The 16199-nt window shown below is 36.8% G+C and overlaps 1 pseudogene; it reads left to right on the top strand.

Moving 5' to 3' along the window:
* Positions 1-8746: 8746 nt before the first annotated feature.
* LOC119041797 (PC4 and SFRS1-interacting protein-like) lies at positions 8747-12029 on the top strand (annotated as a pseudogene).
* Positions 12030-16199: the final 4170 nt, after the last annotated feature.

Below are 16199 nucleotides of genomic sequence, written 5' to 3'. Positions count from 1 at the left end.
TCCCTTACCTCATAATTATGGGTTGCCAAATAAATAAATAGTACAATTAATATTATCTTGATGATATTTGAGAGAAGTTACTATGGAATATAGTAAACAACCAAAAATGCATTATCGTAGAAAGTCTGAGAAACTGAACACTAGAAACAATATTGAAACAATGATATTGATATCTTAAATGATATTTAAGGAAACAAATGTTTTCTTAAAGCTACTAAGAAGACAGCTTTTAAAAGACAGGCTTTTTTTCTTAACCCTGCAAATGACTCTGGGAAGAAAAATCTAACCTAACCTTGGCAATCCTGGGCTCCCTCAGTAAAATGTGACTTGGGAAATTAGTTGGGGACTCTGTGGGGTTGGGATGGAGAACACTAAGATGCCTGAGTTTGTTCTAGCTATATGGGATAAAAGAGATTCCATTTAACTTTTTAGTAAAAAGAAAGCCTTCAAAATGCTAGTTAATTGACTCTGAAAGATTGGTTTCTAATAAGCCACAGTTCCAACAGAGGTACTGGGAATTAAAAGGTAGTTTGGACTAACACATAATTAAGTATTCACCATCTAGATAAATAAGATATCTCTAAAGAAGAATGGAAGAACTGTCCTTTAGGTTTTGAAATTTGTAATTAGTCAATGAAGTGAGTACTTGTATAGATAAAAGAAGTGACATTCTCAATTTTCCTTAGCAGAAAGCAAGGTTAGAATATTAAAAGAGAAAAAATGGTGCCTGCAAATTTTTTTGTCTTAAAAAAAAAACCTCTCCCTAGTTTTTATTAAAATTCTGAAGATATTTTTTTTCACTGACATTTATTTGGCAATCACATCCCACTGCATCTACTTAACATGAGTTCTGTGTGAGCAGCAGTTCAACATCCTCCCACTGACCAGGAATATATGGTTTTGTTGTGTGTTAGAAAATAAATGCTTCTTGTAAGCACTTGTAACTTGTCTAGTGGCTTCCATTCTACTCCTGATATGTCCTGGAATGTAACTGACGTGCTTCTGTGGGTTGCAGGGCTTGTTGAGGAAGTTAGTATAATCAGATGTGACACAGGCAGCTAGTACACTCCTGAGCACTGGTCATACCTGCAAGGTGAGTCCGTTTCATGCTCAGAGTAGTGCATCTATATTTCTGATTCATTATTCAAAAAATAATAATCCTAAGAAGATAACATCAAAAACAGTCATTATATTTTACTTTAAATGTTATTGTAGCAGAATGTTATATTTATGTAGTATATTACAATGTATTCTATTTCATATAACTCTAGGCCAAGTGAAAAGATGACAAAAATAGTTCTGACATGAAAGTAATTGCCATTTATGTATTGGATAGAGCATTATTTTGAGTCACACTTTCTTTGTAAATCACAGAGAATGAGCTATCATGACTAACTCTTAATCCATTTTTATATCTAAAGATAGCAAACATTTGAATTAAAAAAACAAAATGAGCTAATAACTTAGATGCTCTATGTACATGATATTAAACAGCCAGATGTCTGGTTGAAGTTCTTGTTTTTAATAGAGCAAAATGGAAATTTCAGTTGTCTTCTAAATTTAATTAGACCAATGTTATTCACTTGAAACTTGCATTATTGATTTTGAATGCCTGTAGTGATCAAATTAACCAGAAACTTTACAAACTGTGCTTTACATTGCACTAAAACATGAAGAGCCCGAGCCTTCAGCTCTGCTCAAATCCTAATGTGGTGTACTATACCTATATCTGTGATTTGCAGGAGGTTTGGGGGCCATTGGATGCAGCCTCTGTGGGAAGTGAGACTGTGTGTGCACATGCTTATATCTTCCCTAATTTTCTTCCTAGATATTTGTTCTTTCACACATCCTTTCCTATTTCCTGTGTATTGGTACAGATAAATGGCTATTAAATCAGTGCTATCAGCCATTATTAAGCTGCCTTTTGTAAATACTTTAGGTCTGATCGCTATGGTTACCTAAAAATTACCTGGCAAATAATCTAGATTAAATAGCCTAACCATGTTCTGTGTATCTATAGTGAAAATTCTCTAGTTAGTAGAATAATGTTTTCAGGTGGAATATAGTCAACTTTAAAGTTTTAATAAATATCCTCAATGCCATTACAAAGCAAAGTTTCCTATTTTATGACTATTTGGTGACTCATTTTTCTGAAGCCCCACTTATATATGATTCATGAAAATTTTTTTGTTTTAGATTTAAATTTTCCTTATCTTGTTTAGTCTTCAACACCTCTGGGAACACTTCAGAAACTCCCACCACTGCTCTGCTTTTTTCAAATCAACTGACATATGAAGAATAATCGGTTTTAGATTTCAGATTATGCTTTCATGCATAGGTATAAAATTTTTTAAATATACCATTTACTTTTTAAATTTTTTTATTCTTATTATATTACAGTTGCCCTAATTTTTACCCCCTTGTCCCCCTCTGCCCAGCCCCCTTCCTCTCCCAGAGTCAATCTGCACATCATTGTCCATGTCCATGGGTCATTCATTCACACATGGGTCATTCCCTTCTTCGGACTAGTCCCTTCCCCTGCCCTTCTGTTCACCATTATCCCTCTCCCCCTCCCTTCTGGTTGCTGTTGGGATGTTCCAGTGTTACTTTTATGAAAATATTATGTTATTACTCAAATTCTATATTAATAAACATTTTGACTAAAACTTTTATTCTTATATTCTTAAAACATTTAAGTATCATGACTGTGTATCCCAAATCAAAAACCAAAGTATGTGGTTTAGAAGTACTAATATGATTAGGAAGAGAAAGGGACAGTATATTTTAAAACTGTTTAGTTCTTCAAAAATCTAAGATGCACGGTGGTCATCTATCCACTATATAGGATTGTGATTCTTTCTTCAGTTTACTCCTCTCAGAGGGTAATATTTTATATCATTTATTGTGGTATAGCAGAAATGAACTACAGAGAATTTAATTCAACATTCACAAACCAACAGAGATAGCACTACATTCTTCTTCTTAAGATTAAAAGGCTTTTTGTGCACCTAGTTGGAAGCACTGGCCATAACTATGGGTCTTGTAAAATCGAAATATAAATTATTCTCCCAAAGTGTGTGGACAAATGTGTGTCTCCCTGAAGTGCATTGTAGTTTTCTCAAACACAAGGCAACCCAGTTTCAAGTCTCTTGCTATGACATCTAATCTATCCGTATGGCTCCCTTCATTTTTGGCCTCAGTCTACTTTGCTTTCATTTGGGGCTCATGCCACTTTGTTTTTTTTTTTTTAAATCAATTTGGCTAATAAATGCCTACAATATATTTTACTATATTTAATTGCACTAGAAAATTTACTTTGATTATAGTTAAACAGAAAATAGCAACTGTGCTATCATTATAACAAAAATTGGTCCAGCATCTGTGTTGGATTACATTACCCAAACCATGAAGCAGTCAAATTTTTGACTTGGCCATCCCCTGAGGGCAATTACCTGCTGTTTCTTGCCAGTGAAATCTGTTTCATTGTTATTGTTCTCATTATCCGAATTGTAATATCCGGCTCTGGGTCTTCCTCCCACCAGCCCATCCTGCCTGTTACTTGGTCAAAGTTTGCTAGCTGCCAAGTCTTTTTTTAAATCATTTTTCTAAATGTAAATGTTGACACAACTGGCTGAAATAGATAATAAGTAGAGATGACCTTACTTCAACTACGGTGGTCAAGAAAAGTCTCTTTCTAGAGAAAATAATTTTGCCCAGAAATAAAGGATAAGCAATAACAAGCCATTAGAAGTTGGGGAAAGAGTGTTCTGGCAGCAGGAACACTTCATACCCAGAGAAACAAAAATCTGGTATCTTGGAGGAACTGAAGCAAATTCTATGGCACCAGAGCATATTGAGGAACAGAGAGAGGGCATAAGATTAGGCTGGAAAGAAAGTCAATGGATAGATCATGTAGGCCTTGTGAGGATTTTATTGTTAGTGCAAGAAGCCACTGAAGTTTTTGAGCAGATGAATGACATTATCAGGTTTGTCTTTGAGGTCCTTCTTACTGCTCTATAGAACAGGGAATCAAAGGGGGCAAAAGGAAGCCAGTTAATAAGCTGCTACAGATCTTTGGGCAAATAGTGATGCTGGCTTATAGTACTGTTTTTCAAACTGTGGGTCACAACCCATTAGGGTCACACAGTTTTTTCTGGTGATTTTGACCGTCAGTATTATTGAAATAGAATGATGTAGAATAGAAAATATCAGAGGCCATGGTGTAGTTTCATGACATTTGCTTTCAGTTTCTTATGCATATATATACATATGTGTAAGTACTGGATTTTAGCATGAAGTGGATTTACTACTCAGCATAGTGGTCATAGAAACCACTGGCCTATACTAAGGTGAAGAGGGATTTAGTCAAAATAAAGATATCTGCCATAGCTGGTGTAGCTCAGTGCATTGAGTGCGGGCCTGTGAACCAAAGGATCCCAGTTTGATTCCCAGTCAGGGCACATGCCTGGGTTGCAGGCCAGCTCCCAGCAGGGGCCCACGAGAGGCAACCATACATTGACATTTCTCTCCCTCTCTCCTTCCCTTCCCCTCTAGAGATAAATTAATAAAAAATCTTAAAAAAAAGATATCTTCACATACATGGAAATGGAAGAGGTCACCTTGCAAAGGACATAAAGGGAGAATATACAGAGTTCTGTGTTATATTTTATTTCAAGTATTACATTCCCGTATTTATACCCTGCCTATTATTTAACAATTATTTATAATTATGCAGATTAAAACTATAAGAAGATTATACCATTAATAGGGGAAAATTACAGGTAACCGGCTCTTGTTGTTGTTGTTGAAGGGTACATTTAAAAAGAATTGGAACAGACCCTGATGGTCACCAGTAGGTCTTTTCTCACACCTTTTGGCTAGACATCCCTTTTCTGGGTCATTGTTATTCTCTAGGAGAGTTTATAAATTAGTTTAAAATATTGACAAAAACTGCATTCAGGGGAGGAAATATGAAACTCAATGTCTATTAAGTTTTCATTTTTTCTGAGAAGGAATATCCCTTGATCTTCTGAGGTAACAAGACTAACTTTACTGAACTTCTTCCCAGTGCAAGCTGATCCATGCTCTATTTAATGTATAAAGTCACCAGCATAAACTTTTGAAAAACTTCCACCACCACAAGTAATAAAACATGTATAGTACCTTGGATCAAATGTCGTGTTTATGTTTCAGTTTGTCTGGTATAGGATATAATGACTCCCTTAGAGAACGTCATCTTAATGAATCTCTCTATCTGTATCTACTTGAGCAGCTTGGATTTAAACTAATGTTTGGGATAGGTCTCTAACCAATGAGAAATAGGTTTATAATAAATCATCACTGAAATTCAAAACTTGCCTTGAAAAGAAAGGGTACATGTGCTGGGCAATTAGCAAATGCAGAAATCCTTTAAATCACATCCTTACCTGAGGAACTTTATGCCGTGCTGATGAGAGGCAGACTCTAATAATAAGCCTTTCCACTTTACACACATATGCACACACCCACAATCTATGAACATGTTAAGACCCATATGTTCAAACAACCCATTTACAAATTGCTAGATGAGACCAACATGAATTCCCTATTCCCTCTGCCATTTGAAAAAAAACCCAAATTTACTATTCATCACCTTTCCTCGTCCTGGGATACTTTGCATCAGTTGTGAAAACATGCCTCTCTCCTACTATCCGATACCTGCCTTGTTTTGTAGCAGGTGACAAAGACTGCAATTGTGTTTTAATAAACTCTTAAAGATTTTCAGAGTCAAAGAAATGAGTCTCTAATTGTAGAAAATTAACTTCCAGTGGGAGCTACTTTGGTTGCTACTTGAGATGCCTTACCCATTGCTTCTCAAACCAGACCACCAAAGAAATTAACTGCATGTGCTTAATGTCCATTCATTTTGAGAGAGCCACCCAGTGAGCAGCTCCTGACCAGACTAGTTGTGCTGCTGACTCTACTGTAAAAGCAATTCTTGTTCTGAATGAACCATAGATTTTCAGCAGGCAGCATAGCTGAAGACAGGGCAGCATCATAATTTTTAATCTGTTTCTTTATTTTCAAACCTCACAATGTTGGACCTTTACGAAGAATTTTAGTTTGGTTTTTATTATTCACTGAGGAAGCCTGATACAATAAAAGCTTCCTCTTAGCATAGATAAGACTAACAGACTAACAGTTCTTTGGGTAAGTAGGATTATTTATCAGGAAGCTGTTGATAGTTCATTGCTGACCTGTAAAAACCTAGCAAGAATGAGGTCAACTAAAATAATGGGTCCATTTAAAGTTTGGGTCATGTAAGACCTCATTAAGGATCACATTATTTCAGCAAAGAAAATATTGCAGAGAGCTCTCCTCTTAAAAGGAAATAGCTATTTTTTTCCTGCTGGAGAGCTTCCAAACCGCACCATTGCAAAACTTAAACACTTCAAACCATTGAAAGTTAATGTTTAACTGTCTCATTCTAGTTGTCTTGAAAACACTTTCCCCCTTGGTAATTGGTTTTTGTTGAAACCAGGTGTCATTTGGCTTTTAATCCTGACTATATTACTTACGCTGAGCGAACATAATTTCATTGCCCATAGGTTATTTTTTATACCCTACATAGTGTAAAGTGTATTTATTCTACATTGCTCTGTGTGCTTAGGAGAAGTAGTAATCAGCATTTTACTAGAGTTGGGAAAAACAGTTAAGCAGGGCTGACCCAAGGCATGATTATGAAATGCCTGAAATTTTTAAAGCCCTTGCCTTCTAATTTCTCATTTAACTCTTTTCGTGCCCTACTCTCCATGAAATCTTGTCCAGCCAAGAGCTGGGTGACCCCTCTAAACAGTTTCCTCCTGTGTTGGAGGATAAACTGAGACCATGCATAATATCATGTATAACATATGGTCTAATACATGGTGCATGGTCAAGATTGCTGGGTCGTCACCCTCATCTTCATTGATATCTCCTAAGCCTCAGTAGTGAAGGATATCTAATACTCATTTACAAATTGCTTATAAGAATGTTGCTTTTAATAATTTCATTCATGAAAACTGGAAAATTGTCCAAACTCCAAAGAACGTGTCTGACATTTAGTTTCTATAAGAGGTGGAGAAGAGATGTGGTAGCTTGTTGGCAGAGGCTTTACCCCCCTGCAGTGATGTGACAGCTGCCTGGTCCTTAGACTGATCTTACTAGGAGAAAAGTAGGTCAACTGAGTTTGGCATGGAGGTCAGGTAGCATGCAGTACCTGATCACTCTCTCCGCAGCTGGGGAGCCTATGTCCCATTCACTTCCAAAACCACTCTCCTGGAAGCCCACAGATCTGTTTTTCCTACCTCTCTCCTGCCATCAACCATTCACTTAAGGATCTGATTAGTTAGTGCATTTTTAAATTCTGTAGTAGCTTAGGCAGATGTAGGACTTGTGAAATCTGAAGCTTGAAATTATAAAATTATAGAGGCCATCTTTAATTGAAAAATGCAAAATAATAGATATAAGTGAATATTTAATTAGAATAAGATAAGAAATTACTGTGAAGCATATATTTAATAAGCAGACAAATATCACCACAAAATTCATGCTTTTATTTGCCTTCCTGACACACCCTATAGTGTTTTTATTCCTTACTTTTTTCATTTCCATATTCTGATTGTTTCCTCATGTATTTCTTGATAGAAGAGAATTTCTGAGTTAAGTTGGCATCAGAGAATCTAAAGCTTTGCTTACAGTTTTATATGTATGATGGCTTGAAGAATTTTCCACAAATGAGCTTCAGGCTCTGAACATCTCAAATCTTTTATTTCATTCTCCTCTGTTATCCACATACTTTTGGCACTGTAGAATAGGCTCCTATTGCATTCCAACCTTTAACCCTGTGTTTTCATTCCATGATCCCAAGCTAGTGAGAATCAGGAGTATTTCTGAAAGTATTCCTTCATGAGAACAGTTAGCAACAATTAGCTTTATCCAGAAGTAGATGGGGACTACATTTCACTAAACCCAACTAAAAGGATCACAGCTCAATTTCCCATTAGCCAAATATCCAAAATGAATTCAGCCAATCTGACACCACTCGACAGAAAGATATGTGGAGAGGAATTTGAAATGAGAAGAGGTAACAGTCTTTTCTGACTGTGGCTAAAATATTTTACTTTTTCAAATCTTAAAAAACCCTATGCCTGAGCAAATGAAAGTCCCTAAAATGTAAACTTCTTTAGCTTAACAGAAAATACACCTCTCAACAGACAGGTTAGTCCAATACAGAAATCTGAGAATGAAGAAGAGGATCTACCTCCCTCCATACTTAGGGAAGGAGCTCTTTTATGCAGAAGAACTTGGCAACTTATAAATACTTACATATATATGTAATAAATTAATATCAGTATTATTACTAAAGTTTATTGTGCCCGAGCATGAGGTGATATTGGAGACAGAAATTGCAAAACCTGGCTGCTTGGGGAATGGAGAAGTAATTTGAGTTGACCTCCTCCTGATCTATGAAATACCTGGTTGTCTCCTGCTTCTTTCTTCAGTACTGCCTAAGGTGATGTGATAAAAAAGTTAGAGTATGGACAAGTTAGAGAGTTTGCCTCTTTAAGCCTCAGTATCTTATCTATAAAATAGCAATGGTATTACTTTCTTAGAGAATTGTGGAAAGTATTAAATGGACAGTATAGGTCTACTAATTGGCACCTCATAGATGACTAAGATATTGTAGCTATTATTCTTATTGTTCACATTTCAACTTATAAATATAATGGAAGAATCAGGAGGGGAATATTGGATCGCCAAGGATCCTGGGATTCCAGATGCCGGATACAGAGCACGGAAGGTCAGACTCTATAAATACTTGTTGTAGCCCGCTCCGCCTGATTCTAGGAATTGTAACTCTACCCCTTGTGGCTAAGGGCAAGGGGTGACCTTTGGAATTTGAGCAGCAGGAGACAAAGCTTGTCTCTGGTAGCAAATACTGTCTCAGTTTCCTCTCCCTGCCCCCAAAGCTTGGTTGGAAGTCAATGACGGGTAAGACCCCTCACAGCAGGGGGCAACCTAAGCCAGACTGGATCATTTGGGAGGCCTTCATGGAAGGACTCAGGAGGCTGCAACAAAGAGCAATGGACTCTTGCCCCCCACCCCAGGCTTTGACATAGCCAGAGTCCCTATGTTCTCTGGGAGAAGCCATTCCTGGCTCTACTCCCCTTAAGCCTGAATACCTGTTGGGGAGAGGTGCAGCCCCTTGCCTTGCTAGAGCATGCCCTGAGGAAAAGTCTGGCATCACAAAGACTTGCTGATAAACCTGTGAAATCTGCTAAGAGTGCTTTCCTTCATATGTTAAGGGTTTGAGCAGGAAACTCTAAAACTCTATTTCTGACTGACTCTGACTCATACTAAGCCCTCAGATTTCCTTGAAATGTTATCTACTGTTTGATCCTTGCCGCTCTGTATTCCTGTGTATTACAACCCAATAAAAGCCCCTAGAGGAGGGAGCTCAATGCCTTTTTTCCTCTGAGAAACTGGCCACTGCTCATGGCCTTTTTCCTCTGGGAAAATGGCCACCTCTCCTCCCCAAGCAGATCACATCACATCTCAGTCATGATTACTCTCATCCGTGGTGGCTGGGGGGACTTTCGAGGAAAATTGCCCTCACAAATACTAAAAGAGGTGCTTTCAATTCCAGCTTTTTCACTTTCTTTTAGGGCCCAGTACCAATGCAGTGAAATTGGCCATGGCAACATCATAGCCACAGTACCCTATGAATAGAATTTGTCAATAAACATGAGGCTTTTAGGAGTCAACAGTAATTCATATCTGTCCCAGATCTTCCTCCTGGTATAGGTCCTAACTCTGAAATTGCATGAATTTGGGAAGTGTTTTAGACTGAGAGAGTTTGATATTTGAATAAGATCAGCAAATTGCCTCTGATAATGGCAGCAAAGAATGACACTGAGCACCCAGCAGGTAATAGAGGCTCTGTAAAGGTTTTATGAATTCAGCTAAAGTGATCTATCCTCAGAGGTCCTGGATGCTTCTGCTTGGGCATGGCACAAGCTCTGAGTAGCCTGAGATGTCAGACAATTAAAGCAGCAAGGCACTGCCACTAGTGATTGGCTCTGAAGTCTGACTACCCTAGGTCCCAATTCTAGCTCTAGCATTTAACATCTTTATAGCCTTGGGCAAGCGACTTAAATTCTCATTCTAAAGTGAGAATAATAAAGTACCACATAGGGTTATAATGAATATTAAAATAAAGATTAAATTAGCCCTGACTGGTGTGGCTCAGTTGGTTGGGCATTGTTTTGTGAAGTGAAAGGTTGCCGATTCAATCCCAGTCAGGGCTCATGTTTGGTCCCTGGTCAGGGTGAAAGGCAACCAATCAATGTCTCTTGCATAGCTGTTTCTCTTCCTCTCTCTCTCCCTCCCTTACCCTCCCTCTAAATAAATAAACAAATGAAATCTTTAAAAAATAATGGTTAAATTAGATAATATTTCTAAAGGGCTTTAGAACAGTGCCTGGCAAGTACTCTTTGCAAGTGCTCAATAACAACTAGCTCCAATGTCAAATGGGAAATCTAGTGGACATGTGCAACAGGTATTTGGTTTTGTGGATCTGGCACTCAAAAAAGAGATATTAATCCAAGATAGATTTTAGAGAAAGGCAGCAAAGTAAATAGAAACCAAGGTAGCTGAAGTGGTGACAATAGTGACAGCATGCTAATCTAAGAGTGAGTCCTAAAAGAGGATGAGCTGCAGATACAGAAGTCAAGATTCCCAAACCAAGAGGCATACCCCAAAAGATAAAACAGACCTGTTCTTGGTAGAGTGACATGGTAAGTGAAGAAGACAAAAGTAAGAAAAGGCAACAAGAGGAGAAACAACCTATAAAGCAGCTTTAAAAAAGATGAAGAGGAGCCCTGGCCTGGTGTAGCTCAGTGAATTGAGTGCGGGCCTGCAAACAAGACAATCGCAGTTCGATTCCTAGTCAGGGCACATGCTGGGGTTGCAGGCTGGTTCCCTGCAGGCCAGTTCCCAGCAGGGGACCCACGAAAAGCAACCATACATTGATGTTTCTTCTCTCCCTCTCTTCTTCCCTTCCCCTCTAAAGATAAATTAAAAAAAAAAAGATGAAGCGGGCCTAAAGGAAGAAAATAAGCCAACAAAAGAGCCAGACATAAAAGAAAAGAGACATAAAAGAAAAGAAAGAAGTTGAATCAAAAAGGAAAAATTTAGCTAACACAGAAGTTATATTAACCTCTGATTCTGAAGAAAGAGATGATCAAGAAGGCAAAAAGAAGAGCAAAGGTGGAAGAAAATTTCAGACTGAACACAGAATGAATATGCTAAAAGGCCAACATGAGAAAAAAACAATAGATAGAAAACACAAGCAAAAGGAACAAATGAAAACTGGGCAGCAGACTGAAAATAAAGGAAAGAAGCCAGCGGTTAAGAAAATGAAGAAGAGAGAAACATTAAGGGATTCTTGACTTCAAAGAATACATGCTGAAATAAAAACTCCACTCAAAGTTGATAATCTTGATGTGAACAGATGTGAACAAATACACTGAGGTCTTGGATGAACTTGCTTCACTTCAGGTCACAAGGCAACAAGCTCAGAAACACACATATAATTACAAATAATTATAACAATGAAGAAAATATGGTGATTCTAAGTGACTATAGTGAAAAAGTGTACATGTTGTATAACAAGTTTAAAAGCATGTTTTTGATTGGTGTAAGGGATTCTGTAATCACACAAGAGCTGAATAAATCTCTTGCTGAACAAAGATAGCATGAGGAAGCGAATAAAACCAAAAATCAAGGGAAGAAAGAGCCAAACAAAAAGCTAGAAAAGGAACAAACAGGTTCAAAGACTCATATGGAGGATCTTATGCTCAACACAGTAATCAGCCATAGCATGTGAAAAAGAAGACAAGGCAATCAATAAGAAAAAGCCATTCCATGAAGACAGAGAGACTGAAATATCTCTGAAGGATTCTATGTTGACATACATGGGATATACCAAACATTTGAGAAGTTTGTAATGGTTTTCATTTGAAATACTTAGATGGATGAAAGTTTAAAATTTTTATAAGCATAGGTTTTAAGGGAGAAAATCTCTGTGTCTTTGTTTAAAAGTAATTAAACATTGCTTAATTATAAAAAATAGATTAGATTTTCTAGTTGTATTAGTTTTTTTGGCTGCTGTTTAACTTGGGGTTTAAAACAACAAAAATAATTGCTTCAAAAATAACAAATTGCCTAGGAATAAACCTAATCAAGGATGTAAAAGACCTGCACTCATAAAATTATAAGTAGACATTGAAGAAAAAATTGGAGAAGATGCAAATAAGTGGAAGCACATACCGTGTTCATGGATAGAACGAATTAATGTCGCTAAAATGTCCATACTAACCAAAGCAATCTATACATTCAAAGCAATTACATTCAGTGCAATTCCTATCAAGATTCCAATGGCATATTTCCTAGAACTAGAACAAATATTTCAAAAATGTATATGGAACCCCAAAAGGCCCCACACAGCAATAGCAATCCTGAAAAAGAAAAGTGGAATTGGAAGAATCATGCTACCTGATATCAAGCTGTGCCACAAGGCTGTAGTAATCAAAACAGCACAGTACTGGCATAAAAACAGACACACAGATCAATGGAAAAGAATAGAAAGCCCAGAAATAAACCCACAGCTTTATAGTTAGTTAAAATTTGATGGAAGAGACAAGTACATACAATGGATTAAGATAGTTTTTCAATAAATGGCATTGGGAAAGTTGGACAGATACATGCAAAAACATAAAATTAAACCACCTTCTTACATCACACACAATTATAAATTCAAAGACTTAACTGTTAGAACCAAAAGCATAAAGAAACCAAAAAACCTAGAAGAAAACATAGGCAGCAAAATCTCAGATATTGCCTGCAGCAATTTTTATTGTTATGTCTCCCCAAGCAAGGGAAACAAAAGAAAAAAATAAATAAATGGGACTACAACAGACTAACAAGTTTTTGCACAGCAAAGGAAATCATTAACAAAATAAAAAGGCAATCCACAGAATGGGAGAACATATTCACTGATAAGGAGTTAATATCCAAAATTTATGAAGTATTTATAAAACTCAGTGCCAAAATAACAAAAAACCCAATTAAAAAATGGGCAAAAGACCTAAATAGCCATGTCTCTGAAGAGAACATACAGATGGCCAATAGACATATGAAAAGATGTTTAGTGTTACTAATCATCAGAGAAATGCAAATAAAAACCACAATGAGATACCATCTCACACCTGTCAGAATGGCCATCATTGATAAATCAACAAACAACAAGTGCTGACAAGAATATGGAGAAAGGGGAACCCTTTTGCACTGTTGGTGGCAATGCAGACTCGTGCAGCCACTGTGGAAAGCAGTATGGAGATACCTCAAAAAATTAAAAATGGATCTACCTTGTGACCCAGTGAGCCAGCTTCTGGGAGTATATCTGAAGGAACCCAAAACACTAATTTGAAAGAACATAAGCACCCCTTTGTTCAGTGCAGTGTTATTTTCAGTCACTAAGATATGAAAGTAGACCCAGTGTCCATCAGTAGAAGAATGGATAAAACAACTATGGGACATTTACAAAATGTAATTATACTCAGCCATAAAGAAGAAGAAAATTTTACCCTTTGTGACAATATGGATGGACCTGGAGAACATTGTGCTAAGTGAAATAAGTCAGTCAGGGAAAGACAAATACCATATAATTTCACTCATATGTAGAATCTAATGAACAGATGGGACTAACGAGGACAATGAGGGCAAACTCACAGATCAGGAAAGCAGGATGACAGCTAGTGGTGGCAGAGTTGGCAGGGGGAGGGGGATGGTTAGGGAGTGGAGGGGTTGAGCAAAAAGGAAAAAGGACTCATGGACATGGACAACAGTGTGGTAATTGTTTGAGAGAGGGAGGTATAAGGGGACTAAATGGTAATGAAAAAATATAATAGAGATTAAATTTTTAAAAAATGTATTCCTCCATAGTTCTACAAGTCAGAAAGCTATGGTCAGTACCATTGAGTGAAAGTCATGGTGTCAGCAGGCCATGCTCTCTTCAGAGAATCTAAGGGAGAGTCTATTACTTGCTTCTTCCAGCTTCTAATGGCTGCTGACAGTTCTTGTATTGTGACCATGTTATTCTAATCTCTGCCTCCCGTTATCTTCTCCTCTGTGATGATCTGTATCAATCTCCCTCTCCCCCTCTTTTATAAAGACCCTAGTGGTGAAGACATTTAGGGCCCATCCAGACAATCCAGGTTAATCCAGAATAATCTTCTCACACCAAAACCATTACCTTAATCATATCTATAAGATTCTTTTTCAAGTAAGGTAACATTCACGAGTTCCAAATATTAGGACCGGATACCTTGAGAAGTCATTATTCAATGTAATATACTAGTTAATATATAATACTGTAAAACATGGGTAAGGATGAAATTATAAGAAGATAGTAGGTTTAAATATACAACCCCAGAAAACATAAACATATATTATAACAGTGAAGCAAAGGAAGAAAACCACAGGGGTATGAGAAGAACAGAGGAGCAACCAGAGAAAATTGGGCTAGGGGCATGGGATATGGGGTATTTCACATTTTAAGGACATAGAAAGTTTCCCAAAGACAGCATACCCTAAACATTTCAAATAATCCGGAGGAGAGCTGAGAAGTCATCAGTGGGTGCGTCTATCAGGAAATGTATCCATAAATTTAGCCAAAGTGCATTTATTGGCATGGGTATGGGGCAGAGAAAGACAAATTGTGGTAGATTAAGATATACTTTGTAATACTCTGATATACTTTATGCATAGGCATAGGTAAAACAGGACGAGGTGCAAATACATATCTTAACATCTTAACAATCCACTGTTCCACCTCATTCTCAGTTATATTTGCCTTGGGTTCCTAACAACAAAAGTTGATCAAAGGCCTCTTGAACTTCCCCAAATAGATATGGCCCATGACTGCCTCCTTGCTTTATAGGTACTGCCTATAGCTTTATAGGTATGTACATATGAAGGGGAAGGTACTGCCTCCTTGCTTTATAGGTATGTTTGTTCTCAAGATCAAAAATAGTTTAAAATGTTTGTAATATATAAACATTATTTAGTCACCTAATAATAATTATAGATCACAAACAATATGCTTAACATTATATTTGAGATCATAAAATATATGTTAGTAATGATATAAGATTATTATGTAATTTCAATAACATTTCAGAGCCTTGTATGTGACACGCACTGATATAAATGCTTTATATATCAATTTACTTAAAGTTTTGATAAAAAAGAAACACTAGTATGATACTAGTATTACTGCCCCTGTTTTATAGAAGAGAGAACTGAGGTTCAAAGATAAGGAAAAGTCACATGGCTAGAAAGTGTGAAGTGGGGGCCTGTTTTCTGAACTGCTATGACACACTTTTTTTCAGCATCTGCAAGAAAATATCTTTCACATATTATATGGGGAAGAAGCATACAAATAAGTGTTATTTCATAGTGATGTAACAAAAATCAGTCTTTGACTTTAAGAAGGCCTCATAATTCTACAAATGCTTATCCATTATTCATATTCATACTTACCAAGAACCTACTATGTACTTAATAAGCACTATTTGAGAAACTGAACTTTCAAAACTGGACAAAAAAATGCTACCCTCATGTTTAATTGAGCTGGCTCCATCTTTCAGTTTCATGCAACACTCAACCCTACCACCATAGTCTTAGAGCTGAGATGAAGATAACTCGCCTCTGGGTACAACAGAATAGCACTGAATCATTAGAAAGAGAACTACAGAAACTCCCACTACACACTGTTGAAATCATCCTTTTAGAGAAAACTTAGCTATACTGAACCATGGGTGAAAAATTACAAAGGAAAAAAAACCGAAAAAATATATGTGAGAAATTTTTTCTTGTAGATCACTGATCTTACCTATTTTGTTTATGCTATCAAGTGACTATATTAATGCTTGGCACAGAAAATATTTGTGAATGAATTTGTGAATTAAATATCCATTCATTTAATATTGAAAGTGATATTGCCATTATGATAACTATCATAAGAAAATTAAATACTAACTAATTATACAAATAGCTGATATTGATTGAGCATATAATATGCACCAGGCAGAATGCTAAGTAGCATTCATGAATTA

This window comes from Artibeus jamaicensis, unplaced genomic scaffold (genome assembly GCF_021234435.1).
Source record: "Artibeus jamaicensis isolate MK-2021 breed Jamaican fruit bat unplaced genomic scaffold, CSHL_Jam_final contig_387, whole genome shotgun sequence".
NCBI lineage: Eukaryota > Metazoa > Chordata > Mammalia > Chiroptera > Phyllostomidae > Artibeus > Artibeus jamaicensis.
Note: the sequence above shows the minus strand (reverse complement) of the source record. Positions and strands in the feature narration are given on the sequence as shown.